This window comes from Notolepis coatsorum (genome assembly GCF_963971535.1).
Source record: "Notolepis coatsorum genome assembly, chromosome: 20".
Classification (NCBI taxonomy): domain Eukaryota; kingdom Metazoa; phylum Chordata; class Actinopteri; order Aulopiformes; family Paralepididae; genus Notolepis; species Notolepis coatsorum.
Window position 1 is genome coordinate 28,515,095 of NC_140184.1, and position 26,041 is coordinate 28,541,135.

Consider the following 26,041-nt stretch of genomic DNA (forward strand, 5'->3'; position numbering starts at 1 on the left):
TTGTCTCTTATAGCAGCCCCAAGGGACCTTTTTGTTGCAAAGAGAAGTGCTGGGAGAGAGATACTGCTAGCATTCTGTTCTATGGCCAGCCATGCAGGGGTGGTAGTGGTGGTCTCACCAGGGTATGAGTCCTGCCAGTATACCAGAGCTCTTGCATTGGCTGCCCAGTAGTAGTATTGAAACATGGGTAAGGCAAGGCCTCCCATATTTTTAGGCTTGCACAGGTGATTTTTTGAAATACGGTGTGTTTTGTATCCCCAAATGAAAGGCATAATAAGAGTGTCAAGGTTCTTAAAAAATGCTTTTGTTAAAAGAATTGGCAGGTTCTGGAACAGATATAAAAACCTGTGTAAAGTGACAATTTTATTGCATTAATACGGCCTATCATAGACAATGGGAGAATTCTCCATTTCCAGTGTTGGGAAAGTTCACTTTCTACAGTTCACAGTTCACAATTTTTTAAATGAACTAGTTCAGTTCATAGTTCATAATTCAAAATGTTTAACTAAAGTTCATGGTTTCAAAAATGAACTAGTTATTTTTTCAATACGTTGCTGCAAGCTATTATTTGTAAAACATTATTGAACCACAGACAGCAATCGGAATACTGGCATTTCCATAACGCTTCGCTGCCGCCCATTCAGTCCACTAGTAGCAGCTGCAGCTTTCATCTCTACAGTATATTTAAAAAAACATGAGGAAAAACTTAGCTTGAATTGTCTTTATTATGAAAACAAAAACAGGACGTTTGCTTATTCTCAATGTGCCGTTTAAGGTTTGCTGTCGACGTCGTCGATGTACGGACTTGCTTCTTCAAACCGGGTGGACAAAGTTTACAGACAAACGTTAGATTTTTTCCGTCTGAGTCAGTACTGATTTTAACGTTAAACTCTTTTAAATGCTCATACGCCGACGTCGTAGAGGTAGAGTCTGACTCTGAGCGAGTGCTGCTGCAGTTCTCGGCTTCGTCCTATGCTCGCCGATTCCGCGGTTCCACTGTTTGTTGTGAGGAGTCTGATGACGTAGCCAGGGGGTGACAGGCGCGTTGCCAGATTGGGTGGTTTTCCGCATTATTTTGAAGCCTGTTTACGGTGTGTTTTAACTGGGTTTTCGGCTGAAAGGCATATGAAATCTGGCACACCTTTGAACGCCGTTATAATAGAGTGCTGAGAATGAACACACTTCTGAACGCTGTTATACATTGTTGCTGAGAATGAATGCGTTCTCAATTACTTAATTTAGCGGATATACAGTACGTTCAGTTCACGCTCGCCCAAAATACGAACGCGTTCAGGTACATCACTGTCCATTTCTCTATATTGCATTTCAATTTCTCTAACATTGGTTCATAGTTTAATTTATACAGGAGTTTGTGATTCTTAGGAATAACAACTCCAAGATAGTGAATTGTATCTGTAATTATAAATGGCAGGTTCTGGAGGAATCCTGAATTCAGGCCATCAGTAAGTGGCATGAATTCACTCTTTTGCCAGTTAATATAGTGTATCCAGAGAGTCTGCCAAATCTTTCAACTAGGTCTAATAAAGGAGGTAGAGATTCTTCTGGGCGTGACAGGTAAACAATCACATCTTCTGCATATAAAGAAATGTAGTGCTCAATTCCACCTAGTTTCACAGATGTAATGGAAGGGTGGTTTCTAATGCTAATGGCGAGGGGTTCGATTGCAATGGCAAAGAGTAAAGGAGATAATGGCCAGCCTTGGTGTGTACTACGGTGAAGCGCAAAGGGTGGTGATTTATTGCAGTTGGTCAGGACTGATGCAGTGGGGTGGGAGTATAGCATTGCAACCCATGAAGCAAAGTCCCTGCCCAAACCAAACTCTTCTATCACAGACTGAATATAGTTCCACTGAACTTGTTTTGTCGATGTTGAGCGAGCGGTTGTTATCCTCGCTCCACTGTACCAGGTTGTCGACCTCCCTCCTGTACGCCGACTTGTCCCCATCAGTGATCAAGTCCACCACAGTTGTATCGTCTGCAAACTTGACCACCAGGTTAGAGTGGTGTATAGACAGGAGGGGGCTCAGGACACAGCCCTGAGGAGCTCTAGTGCGCAGGATCAGAGGAGCAGAGGTGATGGAGCCCATCCTCACTGTGGGGTCATCAAAGCGACTCAAACACTGGGGACTCGAGACTCAACTCAGACTTGAGATTTAGTGACTCAACTACTACACTGCCCGCCACTTATCTAGATGCCACTTTCACAAAGTGAGCTATAAGTGGCACAAGCTCTCCCTGTTCTTCTCTAGACTAAGTGAAGAACAGGCTTTCCATGTATTCCCACTCTACAGCTCACACCCAGCATCCCAACCACTCACTTCCTCATCTTCCAGCCATTCATCCACGTCCATACTGTTAATTAAAAGATACAACATAATTAACTTATTCTTAGAATGTATTATATTTGTAGATTTCCTTGATGGCAGATTAGATATTACCATATGAATGTCATGATCCATAATCTTCTGGACAAAGTATGTGGAATTCTTCTTCTCTGAATAATTCAAATAAATTATCTGCCATGCAACTGTAATTTGCATTGCTATCTGTGAGGATGGGATTCGGCGGAGCCCAATAGCAGAACACAGGAGGAGAGAGAATGGAGCATTTTAGGGTGTTTTAATATAGTTTCCCCAAGCAGACAGTTTGACAATTTGGAATGTGCGACAGACAGGTACAGGAATGTTCTTGGTGTTAGTACAGGTGCACTCCTTGTGCAGTACGGGAGAATGTTCTTGAGGTTAGGACAGGTGCACTCCTTGTGGAGCACGAGGCAGGTAGACACAGGGCTGTGTCGTGGGTGAGAGCAGGAGCACTCCTTGTGCAGCACGGGATGTCCAGGTAGGAGGTGTACTGGAGCGGAGGTCCTGGGCACATGGAAAACAAAGATTAGGTCAAGGAATATCAACAAGTACAGGTTTGCAAGGCTTAGGTTCAGTCTTCGTACCTAGGAAGGTAGTTTAACACTCCCACGAAGATGGAACAGGATCTGCCAGTTGATGTACCATCTTGTTGATGAGGGGATGAGTGACAGCCACGTTGAGTGAAGAGCTGGCAGTGTGTGAATCAGGGGATGAGAAACAGCCGTGTTGATTGATGAGCTTGGCAGCGTGTGAATCCGGGGAACGGATGCTGCCCATATATGGGTGTGAGAGGATAAGGGGTGAGTGAGGCTTCCGTCGTGAATGTGGGGGAGGATGAGAAGGAGTGAAGAAGGCTCTCGCCGTGATTATGACACTATCTGGCTAACAGTGCCTGTCTTTCTTTTGTGTCTGAAGTGGCTCTCATCAATGGTGACAAACTGTCGCCACCCTCCGATGAATTGGCTTCTTCTTAGCTTGTATTCAGCTAATTTCCCATAATGTTGATGTGTTCCTCTTGAGCCCTAGCCCTATTTTAAAAAAATCCACCTAAAAATACATACCTAAATGGAAGATTTATAGATGTTCTTATAGATGTAGATTTATAGATGTTCTTGGTATCTATGGACATCTATGGATCTCAGTGAATGTATTCCCAGTGTCAGAAATATTATTATTATATTGTGAAAAAGAAAATCGTCTTTGACAGTGAATAACACCATTCTAAAAATAACCAGACATGAAAAACTGCCACTGAGCTCGTTCAGTACCTTCTTGAGATCACGTATACAAATCTAAGCAAATTAATAAAGGGAAGATGATTAAACAGAAGGTTTTGTAGATACATTATTGAATTCTCCCATCCGGACACATGCAATTTGAAATATTATTATAGAATATAGAATATCAGGCCTATAATTTACCTTATTATAGCCAAGTCGCACATCTATGGATCGGGCCAAATCTCAATCAACCTGGATTTATTATCACCAGGCGTGCAGCAAAGACTGTGAATGAAATATACTGTAAGTACAGTTACTTTTTTATTATGTAGATTCCTTTGCCATTTTTCATCAGATTGCAACGCAGTTTTTTGCTAGACGTTCACAGAAAGGTATAGAGAACCTAACTGCGTTCTAATTTATGCCAATAATGTTCAGGTTTGTGGTAGAAAACCCCTGAAAAATAAGATAAATAAAAAAGTGAATCCACAAGTCATTTGATTGACAGGAGCTGGCTTGAGCTGGGTAGTGTCGTATTTCGAAATTCCAATGCCCATTGAAAGCCCTGGGTCTCCTCTCCTCATATGACTACAAACAAAATGGCGGCGTGCATTTCCAAGCGTCTATATTCACTGGTTTCTGAATACATTTCCAAAACTCATATTTCACTAATAACACTTTAACATAGACTGAAATAAACTTTATATCTCCCTGAATGACAGTAATGTCATGTCATTTTGTTATACTTATTCAGAAGCATTACATTACCTAATCCAGGCCAGCCAAATTTGTTGCAAAGGTCCAGCTTATCAACATTTCAATGGAGAGTCTGTTTTCTGGTGGCATTGGGTCTCATTCCCGAACGAAGTTACGACAAAAAATGTAGCCATTAAAGTGTGTGGGAGTGGGAGTCCCCAAATTTTTCTGAGATCAGATTTGATCGTGGCTGAGAGCAGATTTAAGAGTGCTGAGGAGCACTCTTAAATCTGTTCTCAGCCACGAACAAATCTCATGATTGATTGACTAATTTAAAATTTCATTATAACTTGACAGACTGTGTTCTCATAGTGATTCCTTCACGTCAACGCTACAGGCCTCCTTGGAATTAATTACTTAATCATAATTAAAATAAATATGACAATATTTGTACGATAAGAAATTACGCATTTGATGTCGGAAAAATAAATAATATGGATTCATCTGATCACAGGGCAGCTGCTTAACCATATTTGAACCAGCTATTTTGGACAAATGTATAATTACTTTAATTACTCAGATATTGAAACACAATTATGCAATTATTGTGAAATGATTGAAAATAATAATTATTTAATGCCTTCTGTGGAATTTGTATTTCTTATTTGTTACACATCTGTTTTAATGATTAATTATATACATTTGAAAGAATGCAGGTCAACATGCAATGTATCCCATTGATTGGTATACAATGGTACAGACCTTTGTTTGATTGATTGATTTATTGAAAACCTTTGATTGCAGAATGGGTACAGTACAGTACAGCTCAATTACATAAGGGGATGCAGACCAGAGAAAGAATTTCGTCTTGTTTACATCAGGGTCCCCCATTTTCAATTCATCATAACATATATGACACACACGACACAGATAGACAGTACTGCTACATCTATACATTTATGACATACCAGATTTGCAAATACAGTACTGTTTGTGATACAAAAAGAGTCCAGAAAAGAGAGTACATTTGACGTAGAAACTGTACATTGGAGGAGGTTGGGTAGGTGGGGGGGACTGTACATTGGAGGTGGTTGGGTGGGGGACACTGTACAACTGTACAAGCAAAACTGTACATTGGAATATTGACAAAACCATACTTGGTCATTTACTGTACATTGGAGGGGGTTGATATAGCTATAAACCTGCATTCCTTCGAATATATCATTAATCAATTAAACTTATATTGAAATACACTATATAGCCTATACACCAACACTGAAATGACAGTGGATAAATAAATGAGAACTAAAGCTAATCGGTGGAAATAGACTGCATTAATATTCCATAACAAGTCTTGTGTGCGCCTACGAATGAACAGTAGCCTATAGACTTAATTATGGAATAATAAGCCATACTGCGTTCATTCATTACGCCCGCCGTAGGCTATATATATTATATTTCATTCATTCATTCATATACAGTACTGTGCACGCGTGTGTGTGTGTGCGCGCGCGCTGCGGCAGGTGTACCGCGAGCTGTATATGATGCCAATACATTAATCTAATCTAGTTTTGATGGCGTGCAAGCGTGATAACAAAACCTAGCCGCATTTCTCGGAGACGCTCTCTGATTGGCACTGACTGACGCTAGGTTTCGTAATCACGCGGCTCGCAAGACTCGCAGAGCACTTCCGCCATTCCATTTGCACACAGCTGCGTTACTAGTTGCCTTATAAGGAGCTCTGGAGGCGTTGTTTTGTATGCAAATGCGCTTTCGGGAATGCGCTTTCGAGTTTAAGACAGAATGCCATTCTCCAAGCAGATATCAGATCATATCATTTGTGCGACCTTTTCAGCCACTTAAGACATATTACCAGCACGTTCAGTACTCAGAGTGAACTTTTCATTGATTATGTCTCAGTGGTTCCAAGATAAGTCTTCCAGAATATATCTTTGAAAAATTTTCGGGAATGAGACCCAATTGACATTTTGATTAGAATGTACTTTTTTGTATTTTCATCCCAAGTAACATTCGATTCATGGCAGCCCCCAGTAAACAGAAATACTTTCTGTTGACATTTTAAGAAATTGGACCATTTCAACAAATTCAGAGTAAATGTTTGACAAATAAGTGGCATGGATTTTATGTTTAGGTAATTTAAAATGCTTCTGAGTAAGTAAAATAAAGATCTAAAGTTCTACGCAAAGTGTAACATTTGGTATATATACAGCTGGGAGCCAGCAAGGTCCCAAGAACCATTACCTTCTTTTGGACCAAAACCTTGGGACGTGTGTTTTCAATGGCAGTTGTTACGATTTGGGTAGGTCATGTGTTGGACCCAGGTGCAGTGCAGAAAGGATACACGCCGACAACGGTGCACAAACAAAATGGGAGAATCCTTTGTCTCCAAAAAACTATATAGCAAAATGGGGAAAGCAAATGGTAGAAAACGCTGTCTCCAAAACATATCACAAAAAAACTAAACAAGTCAGGCGACGGTGCTACATGAGCACACAAAAAGGTTATACAATCGATAATGCAAGGAACGGCAAATACTATAAATGGCGAACTAACTCATTCTCCATGGCAGGAGTGATAAGTGTTACTCACAGGTAGGTTCAGTGATCGACTGACAGTCTCAATAGTAACCAGGAAGAGCATATAAAGCCAACCTAACTAGATACACCAGGTGCCAATGAATGGAATCAGGGCAGATAGACAGGTCAATTACCACTAGGTAACGCTTTGCTCCCTGAGGAGAGCAGAACCCCAAACGTTACAGTATCCCCCCCCCCCCCAAACGAACGGCACATGACGTTCACCTGGGTGCCTCAGGGTGTAGTTGACGGAAGTCTCTAATAAGACTATGGTCTAAAATGTCCCTCTGAGGCACCCAGGATCATTCCTCCAGTCCCTACCCCTCCCAGTCCACTAAAAATGTAAACCCCCTACCCCTCCGCCGGCAACCCACAATCCTCTGCACCCTGTAGAACGTTTGTCCATCAATGATGCAGGGCAGAGGAACAGCAGGAACTGGCAGGGAGATGGGCGAGGTAAGGAAGGGTTTTAGGAGTGATACGTGGAGCGTTGGGTGAACCCGCATGGAGGTCGGGAGTAGCAGCCTGTACGCCACCGGGTTCACCCACCGCACCACCTTAAATTAACCCACAAACCCAGGGGCCAATTTTCTGGACTCAACCCAGAGGGGAAGGTCCCGGGTCGAGAGCCAGACCTTCTGACCAAGGCCGTTTGGGGATGGGAAGAGGCCGGAGAAGCCCCGCTGCAGGGCGGCGAGAGGTCTTGCTGTGCGCACACACAGGGCAGGCTCCCACAAAGGTACGTGTATCCCCCTGCGCTGTGGGCCACTAGAACCTCCTGCGGATGAAATCCGAGGTCCTGGTGGCCCGGGGTGACTGGTGAGGGATGACGTATGCGCCCATTGCAACAGCCGTGAGCGTGCAGCCTTGGGTACATACAGCCAGTGGCGTCCTTTCAGTAAAAGGCAAGGTATGGCGAGGAGAGGGGGGGGGGGGGGGGGTTGAAGGGGGTGTTTCCCCCCCTTGGTGGATTTTTTTTGTCAAATCAGTTGTGCAATAGTCACTTTTGGTGAGTTGTTTCTATACAATTCAGTTATATGACATTTAGGTATGACACAGGACCACACAAGCATTTTTAGTATAGAAATGTGTCAACAGACTAAAGTAGGGAACCACAATATTTTGCATATTAATTATGCAGAATGTAATATCATAACTGTCTATTACTTTTCTTGCAATTGAGCCAATTTTCCTTAGGTACGGTTTTGAGGTGTGTGTTCAACAGAACGTAGTATCAAAAACACATTCACAAAAAGTATGGGTTACTGAATGCCAGGGGTGTAAAGTACTTGAGTAATTGTACTTCGTTACAATACTTAAGTACTGTTTTGGGGGATTTGTACTTTACTCGAGTATTATTAGGTTTGTATACTTTGTACTTTTACTCCATTACATTTCAGAGAAAAAAAACATACTTTTTACTCCTTACATTTAAAATGCAGACCTACAAAGTACAAAGTACAAATCTTGCAGGTCCAACCATTTTAATGAGTATTTTTTAATTGTTTATCTGGTCAAACTAACGTTATTAATCCTGCGACCGCAGGTAAACAGCCAATCAAATCCCCATCAATGGAAAATGAACCCGCCCATACCCATGCTGATTGGTCCTTGTGCAAGACTAGTGTCGTAAATTAATTGAATCAAAAAAGTATGGTACAAGTAAGGGTATTAAGGAGAGACAGGGTCATAGCTAAAAGAGGAAGGACCTCGAGTCAAAAGTAAACAGTAAGGAATGCATTTTTGTTAATGGTTGAGCTAACTGTCCCCACATCCCCCCTAGCGAGGTTAGTAACGCCATAAAAACCTACCCCTCCGACACCAGGAGGAGGGGTTGGTGTATTTTAGGGTAGGAACAGACCAAACCACGGTACTATTCTCCTCTAGGTGACAGTTTAAGTCTTCTGCCAGGAAGACAGATAGATGGTTACAGGGTCGCATTCCTTAGAACAGTTGGTGGTTTAGATGTGAGTAGGAGATATTAGAGCCGTAGCAGGAAATAGCGTGCAGCTGGTAAAAACACAGGTTAATGACTTACAAATGTAGAAAGTTAAAACTCTAAAAAAGCAAGTTATTAATCAACGGATAAAAATAAAGGGCAAATTAAGGAAAAGCAAGCACAAGGAGACTAAGAAATGGACTGATTGTCCACTGAGAAGTGGAATAATTTGACTCAGGCGTAAAAGGAAAAACAGCCATAATTAATTGATCACTGTTAAAGGGAAAAACCACAGAGGTTCCTCTCAAATTTGGAGAAAACATAACATTGTTAATTCTAGTTAATTTAGGAAATAATAGTTAAAGACCATTACCAGCGAGAGACTAAATTAAATAACACAGGATTTAGAAACTTAAAATAAGACAAAGTAAGATTAAAACAAACTGTTATCCTTTCTCCTAAAAACATTAATTAGATAATAGAGTTGTGCATCAAACATTATATAAGGAAACTGTGGCCAAAATGATCTAAATCTGAATTATACTATAAGATTTAGATAGTCTAGCACAATCTGGAATGGAACAGTAAAACAGTAAAAAGCTTTTAGCAAAGTAGAGTGTGTTCATTTAGTAAAAATGCTAAATACTATGAAATGAAAATGGGTGATCCTGATGTAAACTTTTGAAAAAGGGATTTTGCAAATCTAAATCCCTTTGGCAAAATGGTGTGCTTCTGCTGTGTTGTACCCATTCTGCAATCTGTTAAGCAAAGTATTCACTCATATATTTTGATCAAACAATAACTGTTTAGTCCTTGAAAACGGCCCGAAATAAGTTACTTCACCTCCTTATTTGGAGAGGAAGACAGTCTCCTAGGGTAATAAGCCAATCACATTGGAGTCCTTGGCATGTGACATCACATCTCAGAGACTCGACCACTGGGGGAGGGGTTTTGAGTCCTATATGTACCACAGATCTGAGACATGGAGAAGAACGCACGGAGACCAGGAGACCACGTCAAGGCACGGAGAAACATCATCTTGAGACGACCCCCAAACCTATGCTGAAAACCTATCCAATCGAGACGTGCTGCAGACGCTGATTATACATAGAAAAGTTGACAAGAACTTTAAGCTGTTTGGATCTTCCAATAAACGACGGCGAGACTGTCTTTGTACCTTAAGCGCCTGGCTCCGACTCCAAATCATTTATAAGACAAATTGAACAGAACGTGTGAGTACAACTGCAAAGATACTATACAGAGATCCACTATACGATCCTGAGACTTTAGCAAATAGAATCATTGAAAAGACACGTTAATCTGGAGCCGTTTTCCTGAGCTGAAAATCCACTATACCATCCTTCAAAGACAATCTCTCATTGGCAGAGCATCGACGTTTTCAACGACTGTCTACTCTACATTCTACTCTACGGACATCCAAAACGCCGGCGGAAAACAGACGGTAAGTTGCGTCATTGAGAGATGGGTTTAGTTAGATGTTGGGTGGACAGCCATGAACTAGGGGTTGTGAATAGGCATCTGATGAACATCAAATCAGCCGTCGTTTGGCTCCAGTTCTCACATGACTGGTCTGGCGTCGGCTGTTGTGATGAAGAGTTAGATGCTGGGAGTCGGAGGAAAGACGCGGGCAGTTGGAACGGGACTCAATCATAAATGTAATAGACTAGATTGTGTTCGTTCGGCCGCATCGTCAGAAAGGTAAAATTGCTTTTTCCGTGCTAATCAATCACGAACTTCACTCTTAGAATCGGCACGCATATACGGACGAGTTTAAAAAGACGTTTTGAGACAGATCTGATATGGTGGCCCGACGTTATCTGCTTATAGAATTCGCAAATTTGTACGGATTCATAGGAAGACATTTGGTCGATTGGGGCGAGACGTATAAGTTTCCTCAACGATGCTTGAATGTCAAAAGATAGAGAGGCTGAGAAGAGGGTTGATTAGGGGTAGAAAGTAGAAAGTAAGCCGTAGGAGAGCACTTATTAAAAATGCGCTTAAAATAAAATTAAAAGAAGGGCACTTAGAAGCATTATGAGTTAGTATATAAAGCACTGTTTAGTAGCGGGGCTAATGAGGACCTGTGTGAAGATGTGTAACTATATGGTTAAGGGATGTAGATTGTGATATGCATTAATTCAATGTGATGTAACACCGATGCGCCAGCTTTAACATTGGCGTCGCGAGTTGCTACGGCGGGGACCGTACTAAGAGGTTGCCGTTGGGAACCCGAGGGCTAATGTTAAGTGCTACGTGCTGTGTTGAGCTGCCCAGGGCTGAAGGTTATTATAAAATTGGATGAGAGAATGTGTGTGATTGTGGCGTTGTATGAAAGAAAATGGGGATGAGTTGTTTTAAAGGTTAGGAATGAATGAAATAAAAAGGTAATTTTGTAAACAAATGAAGTCCCGTGACGAAGCCTCGCGTGTTGCTATTCTGGTGTCCAACGAGATCTCAGGAATGGCGGACGTGACGTAGTTTCGGGGATGACGTCTGCAGGATGCCGGCCTGCAAGACGAACTACAATTCGGTGCGGGGGATTCTGGGTGTTGGGGTTAAAATTGAGAGGGCACGTGGTCTGGCGTGCTACGTAATGGTGCACGTGTTGTTAGAAGGTTGAGGGCGCCTCCTGCAGGATGTTTGGGGGTACTGTGGTGCAAAAGAAGTGATGTGTGGAAAAATACAGCAGGGGGCGGTGTTATCATAGGAATTAAAATAGCTTCTGTTGTGCCACGGTCCCCCTGTGTGTGTTGTGCGGGATGCTCTCGATCTCTCTCGCCTTTGAGTGCTCCCTCAACTCCCTCCCTCCCTTCCTTTCCTCTCCTCCCTCCCTCCCTCCTTCCCTCTCTTTCCTCCCTCCCTCCCCCCCCCCCTCCCTCCCTCCTCCCTCCCTCCCTCCCTCCCTCCCTCCCTCCCTCCCTCCCTCCCTCCCCTCTCCTCTCCTCTCCTCTCCTCTCCTCTCCTCTCCTCTGCTCTCCTCTCCTCTCCTCTCCCTCCCTCCCTTCCTCCCCTCCCTCCCTCCCTTCCTTTCCTCTCCTCCCTCCCTCCCTCCTTCCCTCTCCTTCCTCCCTCCCTCCCCCCCCCCCCCCCCTCCCTCCCTCCTCCCTCCCTCCCTCCCTCCCTCCCTCCCTCCCTCCCTCCCTCCCCTCTCCTCTCCTCTCCTCTCCTCTCCTCTCCTCTCCCCTCCCTTCCTTCCCTCTCTTTCCTCCCTCCCTCCCCCCCCCCCCCTCCCTCCCTCCTCCCTCCCTCCCTCCCTCCCTCCCTCCCTCCCTCCCCTCTCCTCTCCTCTCCTCTCCTCTCCTCTCCTCTCCTCTCCTCTCCCTCCCTCCCTCCCTCCTCCCTCCCTTCCTCTCCCTTCCTCCTTTCCTCTCCCTCACTTCTCTCTCCCTCCCTCCGTCTCTCTCTCTCTCCCTCCCTCCCTCTTTCCCCCCCCCCTCCCTCCCTCCTCCCGCCCTCCCTCTCCTCTCCCTCCTCTCCTCTCCTCTCCTCTCCTCTCCCTCCCTTCCTCTCCCTTCCTCCTTTCCTCTCCCTCACTTCTCTCTCCCTCCCTCCGTCTCTCTCTCTCTCCCTTCCAATCTCCCTCACTTCTCTTTTCCTCCCTATGTGGTGCAGTGTGCGCAGCAGAGGTGTGGTGATACTGGAAGTTTAGTGTGAACTCCCCCTCCCCTCCCTACGTGGCTCCTTCCCTAGGAGTACCCCCCCCTCCCTACATTGGTGCACCCTCCCCTCTTTCCCTAGATGCCCCCTTCCCCTCCCTTCCTAGTCTCTCGTTCCCTCATTCCGTTTATGCTATGGTATGTGCCCCCCGCCCCGCTGTAGGATTGAGATATCAGTTCTCTCCGCCAGAGGGGTGAGACCCCGTGCGGAAATGGTGCGCTTTTTGCCCCCCCCCCCCCGTCCCTTCCTTATCTCTGGGTCCCTTTTGGGGGGATCCGGTCTGGGTTCTGTGACACTGTAGGCAGGGTCTAGGGTGCTAACAGGGTTGGGGTGTTGAATGTGGGGATTAATTGGGCAATTAAGGTTGTCTAATGCATGACTAATCTGACCAGTTAAAGATGGTGAAAGGCCAGACGGTGGAACGGCGGTCTGCACCACAGGGCTGGTTCGCACGGACAATCGCAAGAATGAGGGGAACCAGTGCGCCATCTGCATCAACAGAGATGACTCGGGGTGCCCTGGTCAGGTCAAAAAGACTTATGAGGGAACTTCAGGAGGTCAGACGTCTGGGTGACAGTTTTATTACAGCAGAATTGGTTGGGGATGATCTGTTTAGCTGGGAGATTAGGTTGTTTCAGTTGGATGTGGACTCCTTGTTGTGGCAGGATATGAAGGAGGCTAAGACGGAGTTTATATTGTTGGGTGTCTCTTTTCCACAGGATTTTCCGTTCTCTCCACCTTTTATGAGGGTACTCTCCCCGAGGTTAGAACATGGTTATGTGAGCAAAGGTGGGGTCATATGTATGGAATTGTTGACACCAAGTGGTTGGTCTAGCGCTTATACCATGGAGGCTGTCGTAAGGCAATTTGCGACTAGTCTAGTGATGGGTCAGAGTCGCATGGTTAAGGGGGGAGAGGGAGCAGAAGGGGCGTCTTTGAGTCAGAAGGAGGCAGAGACAGCTTTTAAAACACTGGTGGAGACCCATGATAGGTTTGGCTGGAGATCTCCACCAAAGTCGGAAGGTTAGGAGGCAACGCCGACCGCCATTTAGACATAGGTAGAGTTGTGGTATGTGGTGGTATTGTTGTTTCGCCCCCCCTCTTGTCGGATATTTCTTCCCCCTCCCCTCCTGTCCTAGCTCCTTTCCGAGGTGCGTCACTCCTTCCCTAGTGGTGTACTCCCTCACGGGGCGTTCCCTCCTTTCCGGTCTAGCATAAATGTGCTCTGGTCTAGACCGGGTCTCCTCTCCTCTGGGGGAATTGGGTGTGCTCCCTCCCTCCCGGGCCTTTCCCAGTGTGTGTCCCCATCCCCGGCCCGGGGGCGCCTTTCCACCCCCCCTCTTCCACTCTCCTATTAGGGATATATCGGAGGGTTGGTTAGGGGGAGAAGTAGGAAGGGGTCAAATGTTGTATAGTGAACAGTTTGTAATAAGGGATGTTGTTGGTTGTTGTCTGTAGGGCGTTGCAGGGAGAGTGGGGAGACGCGCAGCAGGAGGAGGGAAGCAGAGATAACGCAGAGGAGTGCAGGCCGGTCCAAGGATGCTTGGTTTGTCTAGGCGTGCGGAGTGCGTGTTGGTTTTGGGCGCTCTGATAACGTGTTGGTTGCTTGTTGTGGCGGGAGTTTTGTTTTATTTTTGGCCCCCGGCACCCGAACTTATAAATATAGACGTGGACAGGCGAGACTTGCGTGAGCCTCACACGAATATGTTTATAAAAATAGCAAGGGAGGTGGCGAAAAGTGCAAATAAAACTGATTGTTATGTGTGTGGCCTAGCGCCAGAGTCGTCTGCAGCCGGTTTGCCGTTGATGGCCCACCCAGTCACTGAGTTATCATAACTCTGTGCTGAGGGGTTTTAATCTACCTTTCCTATGTAAGGGTGTGAGTGAGGAGAGACAGGAGGGGTATCATAAGGCAAAGGGTTTGTTAGGGGCAATGGCGGAGCAGGCTGTGTTGGATGTTACGCCTATTCCAGTGGCAGTTAGGCCAGAAGAGTTTACGAGGTGTGAAGACGGCGAAAATGGTAAGTATATGGGCACGCTGGGAAATTGTGTAGGAGGGGTGAGCCTGGGGGCTGCGAAGGTGGCGGCACGGGCACCCCCAGGTACGTATTGGATTTGTGGGGACAATGCATATGCAGCGTTACCGGCAGGTTGGAAAGGAAGGTGTGCGTTGGGATATCTGGTACCGGCGATGAGGATAACTGATGTTTTGCCGACGCACCCTAGGGCTAGGAAGGCGCGAGCTGTGAGTGCGGATCATTTTTTTAGGGTGGCGCTTCCGGCGTATGGGACATATGCTAATTGGCAGGAGATTGATCACTTGGCTGCATTGTTTGAAGAGATGACGATCACAACAACTAAGGGGTTTAGCCTAGAGAATGAGGAGATGCGGTCGTTGAGATTAATGGAGATGCAGACAAGGGCGGCGATGGATTTCTTGTTGTCAGCTTCAGGGGGTACGTGTGCGTTGATTGGTCAGGAATGCTGTACTTATGTGCCAGCAAATGATGAGATAGGGATGCCAGATGTGATAGAACATTTGAAGAACATTACGAGGGATCTCCATGAGACTCGGGGGACATCGTGGGAAGATTGGGGTCAGGAGCAGTTGGGGTATATGGGTTGGGTGATAGTTAAGTACGTTCTCTGTGCAGTAGTGATATTTGTGATATTGGTCGTGTGTGTGTCAGTGATTAGGGCATGCTTTGGGTATCTGATTAGGACTCTCTGCGCAGCCGGTCCGGCGGTGGAGAAGTCACTCCGCTCGGCTGCACCTGTTATGACTAGGGTAATGGCGGTGAAGGAGGATGACGAAGGGGGCCGAGCGGGGGTGGGCGTTCCGTTGGTGCAAAGGTACCATGAGTACGCCCTGTCTGTCGCTTTTTGATCTGGGCTGCTGGACAGTCTGGGTCGAGGGGTGGGGGATGGGGTGTGCATGGGGTATGATGTTGGGGGACGTGCCTGGGGATATTGTAAAGGTAATGTTGTTTTTGTGAATGAGTTTTGTTTCCATAAATAGGTACAAGGAGGAGGACTGTGTTGATTTGTTAGGTCTCCGGGGTCTGGTGCTGAGTCTGTACGGTTATGCATGATCGTTTAGCAGGGCACTGGGCTTCCTGGGGTGAGTGACAAGGTGGGGTGCCTGGGCGTTGACTACCTTGTACCTGTGGTGAGGTAATCCTGTCCTCTGTGGGGAGTCTGTAATGGACGCTTCGAAAAACAGAGGGTGGGGCCTCGCGGCGTGCAGGGAGTGATGTCGGAAGGTGCGTATAAACAAAGTTAGTGGACACGTGTCTGAGGAGGACAAATGTCCACTGGGGGGAAGTAGTATTGAAAAATGGGAACAAGATGATTGAATGAAATGTGATAAGGGCTGAGACACTAATCAAAAACTTTGTGATTTTCGAGGTAAAACAGAACATTGGAGCGGGAGAACGGGGGAAAAACATCGGAAAGCGGATATTCAACGAAGGAGGAGTCAACATAGAAGCGGAAATAAGGGAGTAGACACCGAAAACGCAAACACCACTGTCAATCACAACATCTCTCAGAAATTTGAAAAAATTGTATGAATTAAGTAAATGATTATTCATACTGTTGATAACCAATCTCTCAAAAATTAGATGTGGTATGAATGTTAGATAGAAGATATATTCATACTGGAAAAACGGAGTAAAGTGAAATTCCAGTTGAAAAATTAAAAAGAACTGTTGTATTTTGTGCTCTATTTTTTCAGCAGTTCTGCCAGGCAACAAGGGCACCACAAGTCAGGTAAGACTACAGATCACCAGTGAAAAGGGAAAGGAGAGAATAGACAGGGCTACAGGTACCGTTAGCGGTTGTTCGAGTAGGAGATAGTCACACAAGCATAGACACCTACACTTAGACAGGGAATACAAAGATCACTCTTGCCTACTGCCATTTAAAAAAAAAAAAAAAAAAAAAAAAAAAAAATAAAGTACATGAGAAGAAGAAACGGATATAGAAAAATGACAACAGAGGCAAATAAAGATGCGAGTACACCCATTGGTTGGATGGAGGATACCCCGATACAAGTGCTTGTTAAAAATAATCCTTACACAGAGGACAATCCGTATTATGAGAAAAAACTTATTAAATTATCAGAGAAATGGAATAAAAGATGGACACGCATCACCAAACCCTGGCCTATTGAGGGCTCTTTTGATTTAGAAATAATATCAGATCTGACTGCTCTAATTAGGACATATAGAACGGGAGAGGAAAAAGTGGGAAAGCTGACAAAGAGAGGGGAAAAACGCATGATAGAAATGGACACCTTATCAAAATTCGCTCGGGAAGCTGAGAGAAGGAAGAGTATGGTTGAGGACAGTTTGACTGTCAATAAGGAGGCCCTGCCAATAGAGGAGCTAGCTCCCATTCTGATCACTCCCCTGGCCCCTAAAAGGACAATAGTCATCTCCCAAAAAGCACCTGAGGTAATTATAGCACCTCCACCATATGCCAGCAGGAATAGGGAACCAATCTACCCTATCCTGCCTGTAATAGACATGGAGAGCCAATACGAGATAACCAATAATAACGGCAGTAGAACAGAGATGGGACGGGCAGTGACCACAATCACCCTAACACCTGAAGTAGACGAAACGGACCAGGAGAGAAGAAGGGAGCGAGACGTTCAGTCCCACAGTATTCCTTATCCCAGGGCGGCGGAGAGATATCGAGACGAGGAGAGATATCGAGACGAAGAGAGACATCGAGGCATATACACACCACTCAGTTCCGCAGCCAAAGAAATTCTCTGGGCAGAAGGAGAGGGACGTCGAAGCGATGACATCAGGGAGATAGACGACAAAATAGATAGTCTGTACGTCAGGAGTCGCAGCCACAGAGGAGACTATCCCCGGGAGAGGTCAAGACAAGCTCCCAGCTATCACCGGTCCTATTCCCCCGAAGGCCGTGAATACGCGGAAGACACAGAGGACGAGGACCAGACATGGGAGCCCCAGACCAAGTATCAGGAGAAAGACAGAGAACGAGAGGAAGAGGAGAGAAGGGAGAGACTCATCAAAGTAGTGACGCCGAAGACCTTACCTGCTCAAAGATACTCTTCAACACTCTCCGTGCCCTCACCTTCCCTAGAAGGAAGCAATCGGCGGATGAAACTGACGGCTACCATGGAGGAATTAAAGCGACGACATCATGGGATGAGTAAGGAAAACCGAGAGCTGGAAGCACAGATACAGGCCTACCAAGAGGCAAAAGACATTGATTCCGAGGGATACCGAGCAATCGGCGAACGCTGGAGAAGGGGCACCGACGCACGAACAGAATTGGAAGACCAAATGAGAGAAGCAAGAGATGAAATCAAAATGTTGAAAAAGGCGGAAGAAAAAAGAGTGACCAGATCCACTACCCGAGAATCTACGGTCAACATACAACCCTTGATGATAAGACATCAGGGATTGGAGTACCAGCCATGGAATGCTTCAGACATGTCCCAAATATCGGAGAAGTTGCCCTCCCTCCAGAATGGGGCTTTTCCATGGATTGCCAAACTGGAGGAAATAATGGTAGGCCAACAGCTGGCTATCGGCGATGTCAAGCGACTACTCTCTCACAAAATAGGAGTCGCTGGCATGGAAGAACTACTAACCAAGGCTGCCTTGGTGCGGTATGTGGTGTCTGGAGCCCACGACCAGGACCTCTTCGCCGCTCACCGAGGAGCACTGTGGCGGGTCCTGCGAGAGACCTATCACACCCTGATGCATCCAGATAAGATCCACATTGGTGCGTTGGGACCTGATACCCCCCCCAGAGAGTATGTGGCACAAGCCTACGCCACCTGGAGAGACATGACCGGCCAGGACCCTGCACAAAATCCAATGGGAGAGGCGATGCTAAGAGAGAAAATACAGAAGGGCCTCTCCAATGAGGTGAGACAGAAACTGAACGAAGTGGTGTGCCTGGGAAGCCTTCCGTTAAATGCATACCTGGAGAACGTGAGCCATCAAGTGGAGCTGCACAGGAAGAAGGAACAACAGGCCAAAGACAAAGAAACGGCAAGTCAGCGAAAGCTCATGTACCAACAACCGGTCGAGGCAGTCAAGATGGTAGAGTACCTCCAAGCCCTGGTACAAGCCACACCACCCAGAGCCGAGACGGGGAATAGTGGACAACTGAACAACCAGGAAACAGCACAGCCCACCAAACAGGAAGCACCGGCACCCACTCAACAACCAAATCAGAGGGGATCAAACGGGCAGTTACGACGAGGAAATGGACAGCAACGAAGTGGACCCCTGGAATGGCCAGCGTCAGCGGAGTGTTGGCATTGTGGAGAAATCGGACATTTCGCCCGGAACTGTCCGACGGCTGATTGGCGAAGCCAAGGACCCAGCAGCAGGGGGCGAGGAAATAATAGAGGAGGTGGTCGAAGAGGTTCTGGCCGATCCCAGGGGCAGTGGTACGGACCCAACCAATACCAGAACCAGTACCAGAACCAATACCAGAACCAGGACCAGATGCAAGACCAGAACCAGCAACAGAATCAGGGCCCAGTGAATCCGTCCAGAGGGCCGGAACAGGAATTCTGACGAGGCCCAGAGAGTTCAATGGGGGGGTGCCAGCTGTCATTGTCACACTTAAGGGAGGAACCGATAGTGCACGTAGCGGTGAATAATAAATCTGTCAGGATGATGGCAGACACCGGGGCGGCGTACACTGTGGTCCAACCTAAAGATGCGACACACCTGCCCATGTCCAGTCGATATGTACGGACCATTGGATTTGAAGGGATAAAGAAGCTGATTCCAGTGACAGAGCCTGTCACCCTGAAGTACAGAGGCAAAGAGGCGACGGTTTCCATCTTGGTCTCCGACACCGCACCCATTGGCTTACTGGGCAGAGACGGCCTTGGTATGTTGGGGATGAACATTCTATGCACGCCGGATGGTTGTGTGATCGACGTCCCAGAAGACCAATACTACGAAATGATGCAAAGAACAGACCCCCGACCCCCGGAAGTATACTGGTTGGGGAACCTAAGCCAGGAGTTGCTCGGACCAGCGCTGGAATGGGAGACCTTCATCACCGCCAATATGCCATCGGCGAGGAACCCAGAGACACCATACCACTGCACTCTACAATACTATAAAGATGCGGATGAAAGACAAGCCGAGGAGTGGATGAGAAATCAACCAGAGGAGGTGCAGCTCAACGCCACCAGCATAGTGATGGGTCCCCAAGGAGCAGCAATACGGCTTGCACGAAGCAACTATCTACAAAAGGAACACGAGATCACAGACAGCGTTCCCCACGTGACGCTAAAAGTGGCCGACTCGTGCAACCAACAACACATCGGAAGGATGATGAAAGAGGCAGAAGGAATAAAGTTCGAACAGACGACGGAGAACCGACTCATATGGATAAGCCCAGACAAACGGTTCATCAAGATAATGATTCAAGGCACAGGGATGGGACGTCCCCAGACGGTGCAGCTGTCACAGGAGACAGTAGAAGAAACCCCCCAGAAATTGAGCCTCCAGGAGGAGATGATGGGGGCCATACCAGAAGTGCTGTGGTCAAAACATAGCACCGACATTGGACTGATCAAATCTGCTCAACCAGTGAGGGTGGAGCTTAGACCAGGAGCAACCCTGCCCTGGAAAAGTCAGTACCCACTGAAGGAAAAAGCGGTGGCCGGAATTGAGCCACAAATCAAAGGACTTCTAGAAGCTGGAGTACTACGAAAGACAAAGAGCCCCAAGAGCAACACACCGTTGCTGCCAGTGGAGAAACCTGACACCTCGTACCGTCTGGTACACGACTTGAGGGCCGTCAATGAGGTTTTAATTGACTATCCCGCCGATGTCCCAGATCCCCACACACTACTGACATTCATCCCGCCGCAAGCTGAGTATTTTACAGTTATAGATTTGTGTAGCGCCTATTTTAGCGTACCTTTGAGCAAAGAGTGCCAGCATTTTTTTGGTTTTACCTATAAGAATGAGCATTATGAGTACACTAGGCTCCCACAGGGATTAAAGCATTCCCCACACATCTTTAACAAGATCTTGAGAGAGGATCTGGACGGGTTGGACCTGAGATTAAAATCCAGAGTCATTCAGTATATGGATGATATTATCTTGTGTGCCGACGATCAGACAACATGTCACAAGGAATCTATTGAACTATTGCAACTACTAGCAGAGAAGGGACACAAGGTGTCTTTGAAGAAATTGCAGTACTGTCAACCTAAAGTAGCATATCTAGGTCAAACGATTTCAAAAGGCCATCGAGCTATTACAGAGGAACATTTGGAGGCTATTAAGAAAGCTCCAAAGCCAGTGACTGTAAGACAGATGATGATGTTTTTGGGAATCGTCGGGTATAGTTCCACTTGGGTGGAGAATTATACAGAACTAGTAGGGCCTTTAAGAGCTATGATCAAAGTTTGCGGAAATGATAAGTTGAGTGCTAAAGTAACCTGGACTGAGGAGGGCCTAAGGGCATTTGAGACCATAAAGACCCGTATGTTAGCTGCCCCGGCCTTGACTTTGCCTGACTATACCAAGCAGTTCATACTGTATGTCTCTTCCTCTTCAGATCAGAGGTATGCATGCGCAGTACTGGCACAAAACACCGGAGTGGGGATCCATCCACAACCAATAGGATACTACTCCATCGCCTATTCAGAGGTGGAAATGGGAATGCCTCCGTGCTACCGAGATTGCGCCGGAGTCTTCCTGATGTACGAGAAAGCTGCAAGTATCATGATGGGGTATCCAGTCAATATTATGGTAGGACATGCGATCCAAAATTTGTTGGAATCTGGTAAATCTGCACTAACGATACCCCGTCTGAAAAACTATTACAGGATTTTGGAACAGGAAGATGTTACTTTGACTAGGTGTTCCACAGTGAACCCAGCGCAGACCCTTCCTAAGCCTGAGGATGGAGAACCTCACGACTGTGTGGAACAAGCTGAGAGGTACTCCAGACTTAGAGCTGACTTGCAGGCTTTCCCGTTTAGCAGTCCTGATTTGGAACTTTGGACAGATGGCTCATGTTACAGAGTTGGAGAGGACCTAAAAGCAGGTTACTCTGTAGTAAAATCACAAGGTGATGGGTTTGTCGTAGCAAAGGCCGAAGCCTTGACACAACCCTGTTCAGCTCAGCTGGCGGAACTAGTCGCTCTGACTGAAGCGTGCAAAATGGCAGAAGGCAAGAGCTGTAATATCTACACGGATAGTAGCTACGCACAGAATATCAGTTTTCTCTACGGAGCGGTGTGGAAAGGGCGAGGTTTTAAGAGAGCAGATGGTACCGCCATAAGACACTGTAGTCAGATAACCGATTTGTTGCAAGCCATAATGAAACCCAAACAAATTGCGATTATCAAATGTGCTGCCCATCAGTCTGATGAGTCTAAAGTGACCAGAGGTAACAACATGGCGGATGTCGCGGCCAAGCAAGTGACAGGTGCGGACAGAGCAGGTAAGGTATTGGTTATCACACATGAGGTGGAGTTGGAAGATAAGATTACTTACAAAGATGTTTTGACCTTTCAGGAAGAGGCGAGTCAGGTGGAGAGAAATCTCTGGTCAGCAAGAGGGGCTAGTAGGGATGGGACAGGTTTGTGGCGGAACCATGAGGGACTTGTGGTTGCACCAACTGGCCTGGTCGGACTGCTGATCCAAACTGCGCATGAGTTCTGTCATGCCCACCGGAGAGAGGTGAGTAGGAAAATTGAGGAGTATGGGTTTTGGGCACCAAACCTGCTACGGCAGATTGATTGTGTAATAAGTAGATGTGCAATTTGCTTGAAGAACAATGCACGCAGAGGGATCGTTGTGTCTCCGGGACACATCCCCACCCCAAATGGCCCAATGAGAGAACTTGTGATTGACTATGTAGACATGATAAAACCGATTAACCAGAAAAGGTACATTCTTGTCGTGGTGTGTCGATTTTCAAAGTGGGTGGAGGCTTGTGCGACAAAACATAAGGATGCTGCCTCAGTGGCTAAGTTCTTATGCCGTGAGATAATAAGCCGTTACGGAATTCCAGATAAAATCGCGTCAGATAATGGAAAAGAATTTGTGGACAAAACTGTACGTTTAGTTATCCGACAGATGGGGATAAAACAGCGTTTCGGTTCCGTTTACCACCCTCAGAGCCAGGGGGCTGTGGAACGCATGAACGGGGTACTTAAGAACAAATTGGTTAAGATCTGTCAACACACCGGTCTAAACTGGCTGAGCGCGTTACCGTTAGCATTAATGGCTTGTAGATCTAGCGAGATCCGGGGCCTGCGTTTAACTCCGCACGAAATGTTGTTTGGCCGATGTATGGTTGTGCCCGGATTGCGCGCAGCAGGAAAAGGTCCGAGTTTGGATATTCTAGACCACGAGATGCGTGAGTACGTGAAGTACATGTCAAAGCTCCACGGGGCAATCTATGATTATGTCTCTAGTAAACGAGAGACAGAGGAGGAGGAGGATAGGCGGAATGTTCCCCAGATAGTACCAGGGGACTACGTTTATGTTAAAGTGTTCAGACGCAAGTGGTATGGAGCGCGGCGGGAAGGACCGTACGAGGTCGTAAGAGCTACGGAAAGAGCGTTACAGGTAAAAGGATCATCAATGTGGTTTCATCTTTCGCATTGCGTAAAAGCCCTGCAAGATGGGCAAGAATTGGAATCCGAACCCCTGTTCATTGATCAAGAACAGAAGGAAAGGCACGATGAAGGGGAGAATGAAGACGATTATGGGGAACCAGACCGAGGTGAACATGATGGTCCCTCTAGGGGAAATGAAGGATTTTTGCAGGAACCAGACAGAGGAGATCATGAATTGGAATTGGAAAATGATGATTTTTCCTCTGTGGATTTTGGCGGAGTACCAACAGCGGAACCAAGGACGTTGGAGGAGAGAGCGAGTAGCGCAACTGCAACAAAAGAGAGACGGCCAAAAAGGGTTATTAATAGACCTCAGAGGTTTCAGTGAGGAAAACTGGTAAAATTGCAGCTAAGAGGAAATAGACCTCAGAAGGTCTTTTGCGAAGGAGAAAATTAGTTTTTATATGTTTATGGTTTAAGTCTCCTTCGGGGTTTTATTAGAAATGTTAGTCTTCTATTTTTGTGTGAAGTAGAATCTTTTCTTGCAGAGGCCATTACACAAATAGACACAGGTGGTAAGTAAGGACATGGATAAATATAGTCGTAAACAAAAAGAAACTGAGAATGGTACGATCATCTCTTTGCATAGAGAGACGGACCTAGACTGGATGTCATAATAATAACTGATAATGTGTATAACTGTGCAAGAAGAAGAGGTAAGTGAAATTTTGGATTTTTTGAATTTTTGAAAATTTTGAAAAATTGTTTATATTTTATGGAAATTATATCATTTTTGATTTTGGAAATTTACTGGTTACATAATGAGGGTGGACCCCTCAGAGAAGGGATTGTCGTAAATTAATTGAATCAAAAAAGTATGGTACAAGTAAGGGTATTAAGGAGAGACAGGGTCATAGCTAAAAGAGGAAGGACCTCGAGTCAAAAGTAAACAGTAAGGAATGCATTTTTGTTAATGGTTGAGCTAACTGTCCCCACATCCCCCCTAGCGAGGTTAGTAACGCCATAAAAACCTACCCCTCCGACACCAGGAGGAGGGGTTGGTGTATTTTAGGGTAGGAACAGACCAAACCACGGTACTATTCTCCTCTAGGTGACAGTTTAAGTCTTCTGCCAGGAAGACAGATAGATGGTTACAGGGTCGCATTCCTTAGAACAGTTGGTGGTTTAGATGTGAGTAGGAGATATTAGAGCCGTAGCAGGAAATAGCGTGCAGCTGGTAAAAACACAGGTTAATGACTTACAAATGTAGAAAGTTAAAACTCTAAAAAAGCAAGTTATTAATCAACGGATAAAAATAAAGGGCAAATTAAGGAAAAGCAAGCACAAGGAGACTAAGAAATGGACTGATTGTCCACTGAGAAGTGGAATAATTTGACTCAGGCGTAAAAGGAAAAACAGCCATAATTAATTGATCACTGTTAAAGGGAAAAACCACAGAGGTTCCTCTCAAATTTGGAGAAAACATAACATTGTTAATTCTAGTTAATTTAGGAAATAATAGTTAAAGACCATTACCAGCGAGAGACTAAATTAAATAACACAGGATTTAGAAACTTAAAATAAGACAAAGTAAGATTAAAACAAACTGTTATCCTTTCTCCTAAAAACATTAATTAGATAATAGAGTTGTGCATCAAACATTATATAAGGAAACTGTGGCCAAAATGATCTAAATCTGAATTATACTATAAGATTTAGATAGTCTAGCACAATCTGGAATGGAACAGTAAAACAGTAAAAAGCTTTTAGCAAAGTAGAGTGTGTTCATTTAGTAAAAATGCTAAATACTATGAAATGAAAATGGGTGATCCTGATGTAAACTTTTGAAAAAGGGATTTTGCAAATCTAAATCCCTTTGGCAAAATGGTGTGCTTCTGCTGTGTTGTACCCATTCTGCAATCTGTTAAGCAAAGTATTCACTCATATATTTTGATCAAACAATAACTGTTTAGTCCTTGAAAACGGCCCGAAATAAGTTACTTCACCTCCTTATTTGGAGAGGAAGACAGTCTCCTAGGGTAATAAGCCAATCACATTGGAGTCCTTGGCATGTGACATCACATCTCAGAGACTCGACCACTGGGGGAGGGGTTTTGAGTCCTATATGTACCACAGATCTGAGACATGGAGAAGAACGCACGGAGACCAGGAGACCACGTCAAGGCACGGAGAAACATCATCTTGAGACGACCCCCAAACCTATGCTGAAAACCTATCCAATCGAGACGTGCTGCAGACGCTGATTATACATAGAAAAGTTGACAAGAACTTTAAGCTGTTTGGATCTTCCAATAAACGACGGCGAGACTGTCTTTGTACCTTAAGCGCCTGGCTCCGACTCCAAATCATTTATAAGACAAATTGAACAGAACGTGTGAGTACAACTGCAAAGATACTATACAGAGATCCACTATACGATCCTGAGACTTTAGCAAATAGAATCATTGAAAAGACACGTTACTAGAAAGCGGGGATCTTTGATTAAACACCTGCTATCAGAAGAATAGAGTCAGTGACAAGACAGGCTGTGTGTCTTGGATGGGGATGTGGTGGGGATTGATGTGTGGGGTGGGGTGTTTGGAAAACTGACTGTTAAATTCCTCAGTCTAAAGAGATGACCTTGCCCCTGGCAAGCCTTCTAGTGATCCATTGTTAAAGCGCCTCCGAGTGAATCTTTTCCAGTAATGAAGAACACTCTTATCTCAGTTTTTGGATGAATCCCACTCATGAGAAACAACTAATATGTGATTCTTCTTGCAGGGAGTGCAGAAACATCTGCACTCCTATCATAGATAGCTGATAAATGACATTATTAAATTAAATGTCCTCTGTTCTTTCATTTCAGCATTGTCTATCGCAGAATACATTCCATTGTGGGCAGAGTGTATGCTTGGTTTCATTCCAGCC